Source organism: Antechinus flavipes, chromosome 5, assembly GCF_016432865.1.
Source record: "Antechinus flavipes isolate AdamAnt ecotype Samford, QLD, Australia chromosome 5, AdamAnt_v2, whole genome shotgun sequence".
Taxonomy (NCBI): Eukaryota; Metazoa; Chordata; class Mammalia; order Dasyuromorphia; family Dasyuridae; genus Antechinus; species Antechinus flavipes.
In genome coordinates, this window is record NC_067402.1 from 40,621,288 (window position 1) to 40,631,650 (window position 10,363).

General features: G+C 41.8%; 1 long non-coding RNA gene across 2 annotated transcripts; it reads right to left on the reverse strand.

Annotated features, from left to right (window-relative positions):
- Nucleotides 1-472: 472 nt before the first annotated feature.
- Nucleotides 473-9,230, reverse strand: LOC127537809 (uncharacterized). Of its 2 annotated transcripts, XR_007947613.1 has the most exons (4): nt 6,461-9,230; nt 6,294-6,394; nt 3,657-3,739; nt 473-1,805 (listed from the first exon to the last, which is right to left on the reverse strand). It is a non-coding gene; the product is annotated as an uncharacterized LOC127537809 (long non-coding RNA). The 2 variants fall into 2 exon arrangements; XR_007947612.1 differs by having other exon boundaries at nt 6,294-9,230.
- Between the last annotated feature and the right edge of the window lie 1,133 nt (nt 9,231-10,363).

The following is a 10,363-nucleotide window of genomic DNA, read 5'->3' on the forward strand; positions in this document are numbered from 1 at the left end:
AAGCGGGATTCACTTCAGGCCAAGGGAAGTAGGCTGGCATCTTCAGCTGCCCGTGCTGCTGCCTGGTTGCCCCTGACCAGGGCCCCTTTAATTCCCTAACTCCTGATTCCTAAACTCAGTTCCAAGGCAAGTACATTCTGAAAGGGCCGTGAAACCCCCCATCCTGAAGCCCCTCTGGAGAAGGGGGACACCCCGAGGGGAGGAGCAGCAGGAGGATTGTGCACATGTCCTCTGGCAGGGGCTTCCAACTGTTCTTGCTTTTTCTACCCTGTACTACCTGGGTAAAAGCCTTCCCTTGTAAGGAAGGTGATCATACCCACGTAAGATTATCTCCACTCTGTCATCCTCTCTAAACATCATGGTGCTCGCCTCCTAGACCACCTGAGCGCTCTTTTCACTGTGTAGGAGGCCACCATGTTCCCCCCATTGCCCCATCTCCTTGGAGGAAACAAAAGTAGGAATTTGGGGGAAATACTTTTTGCTATTTATTCTAGGAAAATCTGTCTGGATGAGAGACATTCATGAGAGCCTCATCGTTCCCCCCAACCAGTCTTCATGTGGGAGGGGACTCTGGTTTCTGTCCCTGTAACCCCCATATTAACTCCATTTTCCCCCCTCATATTCAGGCCTTGCATCGCTAATCTACTTGTGAGTTGTTTCTTCCAGACTCCAGGCCCTGAAATTCCAAGTACTGGTCAACCAGAAATCACTGATTCGGACACTCGGCGGCTCCTGCTGCTGACGTCACGTCCAAGTCCCGGTCTCTTCTCAGTCCGACCCCCGCTGGGCAGGGCTCCAGTGTCCTCGCCCCTCGCCAGCCTGCAGCAGCTTCTCAAGGGGAGACCTGTGTCCCTTTGGCCCAGAAGACTCCATCTGTCCTGCTTGAGGTGGGATAACGGCCCTGAGGCCTCCGGGCCTGGACAGTGCTGGAGTTCTGTGGATGACACCGGCAGCCAGACGCCAATTGTGGGTCGGTGATGACAGGGTTTCCAAGAAGGGGGAGGGGGATGGGAGCAGGGAATGGGGTCTCTGACTCCTGCTCCTTGCCTTAAACAGCCTTATCCTACCATCCTCTGGCTCATGCACTTAAGCACTAGAGTGGGCCAAGATCTCTTAGTGAAGTGGTTCCTGAAAGCTCCCACGGATGGGCGGGGCGAGTTCTGAAGGGGAGAGGGTAGTTACCTGGATCCTGGGGGGACAGGGAGGGAGGGAGGGGAGGGAATCAGCCTGAAGGCCTAAGTAACATGTCCTGGTGGGAGAAAAGCATCCGGACTGGGGGGAGAGAACTTCCAAGGTCTGAAATAAAGAGGGCCTGAATGGGCTGGAGGGCAGGGGGGGGGGGGGCGGGGGCAGAGGGCACATTCTCAGAGGCTGTCGAAGCTAGGGCTGAGGTTCAGGGAATCGGGGGATCTCTAGTCCTAGAGGACTCTGGGGCAGAAAAGGTCAGACCCTAGACCTAAGTTTCTGGGAGTCACATGATCCCTATTCTCAGAGCAATATAGGGCAGAAGAGTTCAGACAGGATCCTGGTCTAAGCTTCAGCAAGTCACAGGACCTGGACAGCATTGCTGATTATGGGTCAATGGTTACTTCCTTTTCAGTCCATCCAATGAACCCGAGTCTTTGCTAGTTCGTCCATCCCCTCTTTCCGGCCTGGGGACCCAGACCATGAGAATCCATGCTTTCTGGTTGTATCTGGAGATGTCTCTGAGTAGCCAATTTGAGTCTGGGGTCTAGCTCCCCGTCACATACAGAATCCTGTTTTCCTCCTTTGTCGTGCTTTGTATCTTGGGATCTGATTTCTTCCTACATAATATGAGAAATGTAGTTAAATGCTTAAAAATGGCAATTATTTAACTTATTAGATTGCTTGCTGTCTTGGGTATGGTGGGGGTTAAGGGAGAGAAGGAGAAATATTGGGAACACAAAGTTTGACAAAAACAAATGCTGAAAACTCTACTTGCATTTGGAAAAATACTATTAAACAGATTTAAAAATATAATTTTAAATACTATATTACATGAAATCTTTCCAACATAAGCGCTCTCACTCTCTCCTCTTGTCTCTTTTTTCCTCCCTCCCCTTTTATCTCAGTCTTTCTCCTCTGTCTTCCCTCCCTCCCTCAGTTAAGTCTCACTCCATGCTGCCTTGCTTGTCTTTTCTCCTTTCTTCACGACCTCTCAACAACCTCCCCTCTCAGAATCAGCCCTAGGTAGATCTGTTTCTTTCCAATCTTTTCCTGGGGCATCTGATATGTCTTGTTTCTTTTTTTGTATGATGCTTGCAAATTTTTCCCTTGGATCTGGGGGTTTCAAAATTTGGCACTAATATTCCTATGTGTTTTCCACAAAGGATTTCATTGAGGGGGTATTAGCGGATTTTTTTTTCTATTTCCACTTTTCCCCCTCATGTTCTATCGCCATCAAAATGGATCGTCATATACTAATGATGTTGCCGTGTCCCGTGATCTCCCGGTTCTGCTCATTTCACTCAACATCAGTTCATGTCAGTCTCTCCAGGCCTCTCTAAAATCGTCCTCCTGATCCTTTCTTATAGAACAATTATATTCCATAACATTCATATGCCATAACTTATTCAGCCATTCCCCAACTGATGGGCATCTGACACTCAGTTTCCAGTTTCTTGACATGACTAAAAGGGCTGCTATGAAAACATTTTTGCACATGTGGGTCCCTTTTAAAATCTCTTTGGGATATAAGCCCAATAGAAACACTGCTGGGTCAAAGTGTATACACAATTTGAAAAGTCTCTGGGCATAGTTCTAAATTGCTCTCCAGAATGGTTGGATCCGTTCACAGTTCCACCAACAATGTATTAGTGTCCCAGTTTTCCCACGTCCCCTCCAACATTGGCTAAGATGACAGGAAACGTCATCTTTTCTTGTCATCTTAGCCAATCTGAGGTGTGTTGTAGTGGTACCTCAGGGTTATCTTAATTTGCATTTCTCTGATCAGTAGTGATTTAGAGCACCTTTTCAGATGGCTAGAAAAGGTTTTTAATTTCTTCATCTGAAAATTGTTCATACCTTTTGACCATTTATCAGTCGGAGAATGGTTTGAATTCTTATACATTTGAATCCATTCTCTCTATATTTTAGAAATGAGGCCTTTATCAGAACGCTTGAATGTAAAAATGTTTTCCCAGTTTATGGCTTCCCTTCAATCTTGACTGCATTAGTTTTGTTTGTGTACAAAACCTTTTAACTTCATATTAATCAAAATGATCTATTTTCTTTACAATAATTAATTCCAGCACTTCTTGGGTCAAAAATTCCTTCCTTCTCCACAGATCTAAGAGGTAAACTTTCCTATGTTTTTCCAATTTGCTTATAACTCCATGCTATCATGAACTCATTTCGACCTTATGTTGGTATATTGTGTTAGGTGTGGGTCCATGTCTAGGTTCTGCCATACTAATTTCCAATTTTCCCAGAAGTTTTTGTGAAATAGATTTTTTATCCCCAAAGCTGGTGTCATTGGGTTTGTCAAGTAGTAGATCACGCTAGTCATCGACTACTTTGTCCTGTGAACTTAACTTCTTCCACTGATTGACTACTCTATTTCTTAGCCAGTTCCAAATGGTTTTAATGAAAACGCGGCTTTATAATACAACTTTAGGTATCCACAGCTAGGCTACCTTCATTTGCGATTTTTCATTAATTCCCTTGTAATTCTTGATTTTGTTCTTCCAGATGAACTTTGTTATTATTTTGTCTCGATCTGTAAAATAATTTCTTGTGAGTTCGATTGGTGTGGCACTAAATAAGTAGATTGATTTAGGTAGTATTGTCAAATTGTTATTATATTTGCTAACATTTCTAATCCAACATCAAATAGTAATGGTGACAGTGAGCAACCTTATTTCACCCCTGATCTTATTGGGAATGTTTTAGGGTTGTCCCCATTACATATGAGGCTTGCTGATTTGAAATAGATGCTACTGATCATTTTAAGAACAACTCCATTTATTCCTATACACTCTAGTGGTTTTAATAGGATTGGGTGTTGAATGTTATATCCAGTGCTTGTGTTGTATCTATTGAAATCATCCGTTAATTTTTCTTACTTTGGTTACTGATATAATCAAGTAGGCTTATAGTAGCTTTCCTCACATATAACCATAAGTTATATATTTCCTAGTATAAATTCTACTTGGTCATAGTGCGTTATCCTAGGGATGAATTTCTGTAATATCTCTGCTAATATTTTATTTAAGATTTTTGCATCACTATTCTCATTAGGGAAATTGGTCTATAATTTTCTGTCTGTTATCCTTCTACCTGGTTTAAATATCAGTACCATGTCTGCATCATAAAAGGAATTTGGTAAGAATCCTTCTATGATTTCAAATACTTTGCATAGTACTGGAATTAATGATTCTTTAAATGTTAGAATACACATGTAAATTCATCTGGTCCTGGAGATTTTTTCTTAGGGAGTTGATTCATATCTTGTTCTATTTCTATTTCTAACATGGGACTATTACAATAAATTACTAAGTAATTTATTTCCTCTTTTGTTAATCTGGGCAGTCTATATTTTTGTAAGAATTCCTCCATTTCATTTAGATGATCAAATTTATTGATGTCAAGTTGGGCAAAATAACACCTAATTATTGCTCTAATTTCCTCTTCATTGGTACAAAGCTCTCCCTTTTTATTTTTGAGACTGATCATTTGATTAGAAAAAGGAAAGAAAATCAGATTAACCTAAAGGTTTATCTACTTTTCCCCTAAAAGCAATTCAGTTTTGTTAATTCCATAGTTTTCTTAGTTTCCATTTTATTAATATGTCCTTTCGTTTTTAGAATTTCAAATTTGGGATTTAATTGGGGTTTTTTAAATTTAGCCTTTTGTTAGCCACTTCATTGTACTTCTGTTTCTCTGATACCAGTAAGCATCTAGAGATATAAAATTTCCCCTAATATCTGTTTTGGCTGCATCCCACACATTTTGGTTATGTTGTCTTATTACTCATTCTCTTGCATGAAACTGTTGTCTCTATGATTTGCTGTTTCACCCATTCGTTCTTTAAGATGATTTTTCCCTGGCTTTTTATTGAATGTAATTTTTATTGTATCATGATCTGAAAAAATTTAGGATTTCTGCCTTTCTGTGATTTTGAGGTTTTTATGCTCTAAGACATGGTCAAATTTTTATAGGTTCCATGAACTGCCAAGAAAAAAAGTATACTCCTTTCTGTCTTCAATCAATTTTCTTCAAACTTTTCTAAAATTCTATTTACTTCCTTAACTTCTTATATTTTGTGGTTGATTTATCTACTGTTGAGAGAGCAACATTGAGATCCCTCACTAATATAATTTTGGTGTCTATTTCTTCTTGCAGCTCTCATCTTCTCCTCTAGTAATCTGGATGCTATGCCACTTAGTGCATATATATTTCAATATTGCTATTGCTTGCTTCCTTATATTGGGTACCCCGCCTTTAGCAAGATATAGTTTACTTCCTTATCTCTTTTAATTAGATAGATTTTTGCTTTTGTTTGATCTGAGATCAGGATCGCTATTCCTCTGTTTTTTTTTTTTTTGTTTGTTTGTTTTTTTGTTTTTTTTTTTTTTTTTTTACTTCACCTGAAGCATAATACATTCTGCTCCAGCCTTTTACCTTTACTATGTATGTGTCACTCTGCTTTAAATGTTTCTTGTAAACAACATGTTGTAGGATTCAGGCTTTTAATCCAGTCTGCTATCTGCTTCCTTTTTATGGGAGGGATCATCCCATTCAGATCCACAATTAACATGACTAATTCTATACTTCCTGCCATTTTATTTGCTCCAAGTTATGCTTTTCTCTTTCTTTTCCCCAGTATTTTGCTTCTGACCCTCACCTCTCTTCACACAGCACCCCTCCCCCCCACTTCTTTTATCTTTCCCCTACTGCTTCTGTTTCCCTTCTATTAGTTTCCCCCTTTCTTTTCCCCCTTTCTCCCTCCATTTCTCTAGAAGGGGAGAGAAATTTCTCTGTGATACCCAGTATGTTTGTTATTCTCTCTTTGAGCAAAATCTAATCAGAGTAAGATTCACACAATGTTCATCCCCCTCCCTTTCTTTCCCTCATCTATAATAGATCTTCTTTGCCTCTTAATGAGATATAATTTCACTTATTTACCTTCATATCCCTCTCTTTTTCTGGTACAATCCCCTTTCCACCTCTAATTACTTTTTCATATTAGCACAATAAAATCAAATTATGCCCACACTTTCTAAGTATACCTATAACACGGGTATATATCTCAGGAGTTCTTTCCTTTTTACCTTCTGATGCTTCTTGTGTTCTGTATTTGCAAGTCAAATTTTTTGTTCAGCTCTGCTCTTTTCATCATAAATGATTGAAATCCATATGTTCATCTTCTTACCTGAAAGATAATGCTCAGTTTAGCTGGACAGTTGATTCTTGGCTACAATGCAAGTTTTTTCTTTACCTTTCAGAATATCAGATTCCAGGTGCTTCGATCCTTTAAGGTTCTGATGTTCACAGGATGATCCTGACTGCAGTTCCTTGATATTTGAATTGTTTCTTTCTGGCTACTTGCAATATTTTTTCCTTAATCCGATAATTCTGAAATTTAGCTATGGTATTCCATGGAGTTTTCATTTGGGGAACTCTTTCAGGAGATGACTGGTGAATTCTTTCAATGGTTATTTTATCTTCTGGTTCTAGGACATCAGTGCAGTTTCTCTTGGTGATTTCCTGAAAGATGATGTCTAGGCTTTTTTGATCCTACTTTTGAGGGAGTCCAGATATGCTTAGATTGTCTCTCTTAGGTCTATCTTCCAGGTCAGTGGCATTTTACTTTCTTGTATTTTTTCAATTTTTTTGGATGACTGATTTTTGATGTCTCATTGAGTCATTCATTTCCATTTGCTCGATGTTTAGTAAATGATTTTCTTCAGCTACCTTTTTTAGCTCCTTTTGGATTGGGGCAATTCAATTTTTAAATGAGTTGTTTTGCTCAATGCAGTTTTTCCATGTCATAAACTCTATTTTTTAAGGAGTTATTTTCTTTTTCCATTTTGTCAAATCTATTTTGTAAGGTGTTGTATGTTTTTTTTTTCCATTTCATTCAATCTATTTGGTAAGGAATTTTCTTCAGATAATTTCTGTTTCCTTTTCCAAACCGTCTTGCAAAATTTTCATTGCCTTTCTTTATTATTTCTTCCCTGTTTTAAGTCCGTTTTTGAATCCTTCCAAGCCTTCCAAGACAGGCTTGTGAGATGGGGACCAATTCTTATCATCATCCTTTGGGGTCTCTGGAGATGATCTGCTTTTAGTGTCCTCAGAGTTTGAAATTTCTTCTCTTTCTCCATAAAAACTATCTATGCTGAGAATTCTTTTTGCTTATTTTTTAAATAAGGTTGAGGTCCATTTCAGACAACGGGGAGATTGTCCAAGCTTCCTCTAACAAGCTGTGCTGGCTTCAATGCTGACTAACTTTTGGTGGCCAGGTGGGCATGGCCAGGGCCCAGGATATTCTGGGATTTAGCGGCTCACTAATTGTCTTTTGTATTTGTGTTGGATGTTTTCCAGATAATCTGATGTACTGGCTTGTAACCAGGACAGAGAAGCCAACTCTGCTTCCTACTGGTTCCTACTGGTAGGTTCCCTAGTGCCTAGATCCCAACCACCCTGGGGATCTGTACTACCAGCGCTCGGCCCACTTCTCACAGTGGCCAATTGAAACAGACCTTTTCTGGAAATCTTTAAATTTACCCCTTCTGTTGGCAATTTGTTACATTCCAAATACTTGTGGGTTCTGTCACTTCATACGACCGGATCAAAGGCTCAATTTGCTGTTAATTTGAGGTATGTGTGGGAGAGCTCTGAGAAAGTCGTGTCTTTTCTCTGCCATCTTGGCGCTTCCACTCCCAGGACAATTGTCCTAAATTATTTCTTGCATTTTGTGTCAAGGGTTTTTTTTGGGTCACAATTGTCAAGCAGTCCAATTGAAGTTTCTCTTCTTAAATCTGTTCTCCAGATCTGTTTTTTAAATTATAAGATGTTTCACATTTTGTTCTATTTGTTTGCAATCACTAAAATCTGTCCTTTTTGTTATTTCCTGGTTTGTCTTAACTTCCTGTCTTGCAATTGCTCCACCCTCATTTTCAAAGAATTATTTTCATCTTTGAGATTCTGTTCCTCCTCTGCAAGTTGGTTTCCTTTTTTGTTTCCTAAACTTTTGGTTTTCCTTGGATGGAATTTTTTATTTTGGTTCGTTTTTCCCTAGTGTCTCTCATTTGATGTTTAACTTCTTTTTTGAGTTGTATACATTCTCTGAGTTTGGGGCCATTTCAGGTTACTCTTTGATGTAAAAGCTTTGTTGCTTAGTGTCCTTCTCTGAAGATGAACTCTAGTCTTCCCTGTTTCCATAATAGGTTTCAAAGGTGGGGTTCTTCTTAGCTGGTGCATTGTTATAAAAGATTTAATTCAGTTTAAGGACCTCTACTTGTGGTGTGAAGACATGGTTCCTCATGCTTCCCTTCAGTTCTGCCCTCTGCCCAGAAACTCCAAACTCTCCGACCAGGAAGCACAAACCAAGAGCATCCCCCTTCCTGGGTGGACCAGGAGCCAGCAGCTCCTGCACTGGCAGCCAGCAGCATCCCGGCCCCCTGCCTCTGGCTCTGCCCCCACCAGGGTGGGGTTCCTTCTTGTCAGGGCCACTTCCTCAGGTTCTCAGTGGCCCAGCTGTACCCAGCTGTCATCCTAAGCAGCCCAGCTTCACTCAGGCTCCAGGAGTCAAGACTTCAAGTTGACTTGACTGGGAGATAAAGTGTGGTTTTTGCTGAAGCTCCAGCCAACACCCAGCTAGGCCAGGGGTCCCCACTTCTTCTGTGTATTTATCCTGGAGGTCCTCAGTACTTTAGACAGGTCCATCCCCAGCCCAATGGCTTTCTTTCCATCTTTGGGGCTGTATCTGAAGGACCCCCATTCTAGCTCAATTTTTTTTTTTTAATTTTAATGTGTAAGTTTGCTCAGGCACAATTTTGTAGTATCTGTGGGGGAAATAGGAGAAATACTTCTCGATTCTTGCAGCGGTTTCTTTACTTCTCGATTCTTCTAGCGGTTTCTTTACTTCTCGATTCTTGCAGCATTTATATTTTTAAAGAAACCCGAAAAGGGGCGTTGTTGTCCAGAAGGACCTCCCTGGGGTGTCTGGGAGGGCGGTTGTGGGGCACAGTTTGGGGAACTTTCGGGCTGGGGGACAAAAAAGGGGTGTACTTGACATTGCGACCTTTTCTTTGCCTGGGGCTTCCTGGGTTGTAGGGCACAGTTTGGGGAGTTTCAGGCTGGGGGACAAAAAAGGGGTGTACTTGACATTGCGACCTTTTCTTTGCCTGGGGCTTCCTGGGTTGTAGGGCACAGTTTGGGTGACTTTCAGGCTGGGGGACAAAGACAGGGCGTATTTTGTATTGCCATCTTTTCTTTAGGCCCTGACTCTTACTAGATAGAGCATTCTCCCTAGGGCGTCTGGGAGTGTGGGGCACAGTTTGGGGGAGTTTCAGGCTGGGGGACAAAAAAGGGGTGTACTTGACATTGCGACCTTTTCTTTGCCTGGGGCTTCCTGGGTTGTGGGGCACAGTTTGGGGAACTTTCGGGCTGGGGGACAAAGACAGGGCGTATTTTGTATTGCCATCTTTTCTTTAGGCCCTGACTCTTACTAGATAGAGCATTCTCCCTAGGGCGTCTGGGAGTGTGGGGCACAGTTTGGGTGACTTTCAGGCTGGGGGACAAAGACAGGGCGTATTTTGTATTGCCATCTTTTCTTTAGGCCCTGACTCTTACTAGATAGAGCATTCTCCCTAGGGCGTCTGGGAGTGTGGGGCACAGTTTGGGGAACTTTCGGGCTGGGGGACAAAAAAGGGGTGTACTTGACATTGCGACCTTTTCTTTGCCTGGGGCTTCCTGGGTTGTAGGGCACAGTTTGGGTGACTTTCAGGCTGGGGGACAAAGACAGGGCGTATTTTGTATTGCCATCTTTTCTTTAGGCCCTGACTCTTACTAGATAGAGCATTCTCCCTAGGGCGTCTGGGAGTGTGGGGCACAGTTTGGGGAACTTTCGGGCTGGGGGACAAAGACAGGGCGTATTTTGTATTGCCATCTTTTCTTTAGGCCCTGACTCTTACTAGATAGAGCATTCTCCCTAGGGCGTCTGGGAGTGTGGGGCACAGTTTGGGTGACTTTCAGGCTGGGGGACAAAAAAGGGGTGTACTTGACATTGCAACCTTTTCTTTGCCTGGGGCTTCCTGGGTTGTAGGGCACAGTTTGGGGAGTTTCAGGCTGGGGGACAAAAAAGGGGTGTACTTGACATTGCGACCTTTTCTTTGCC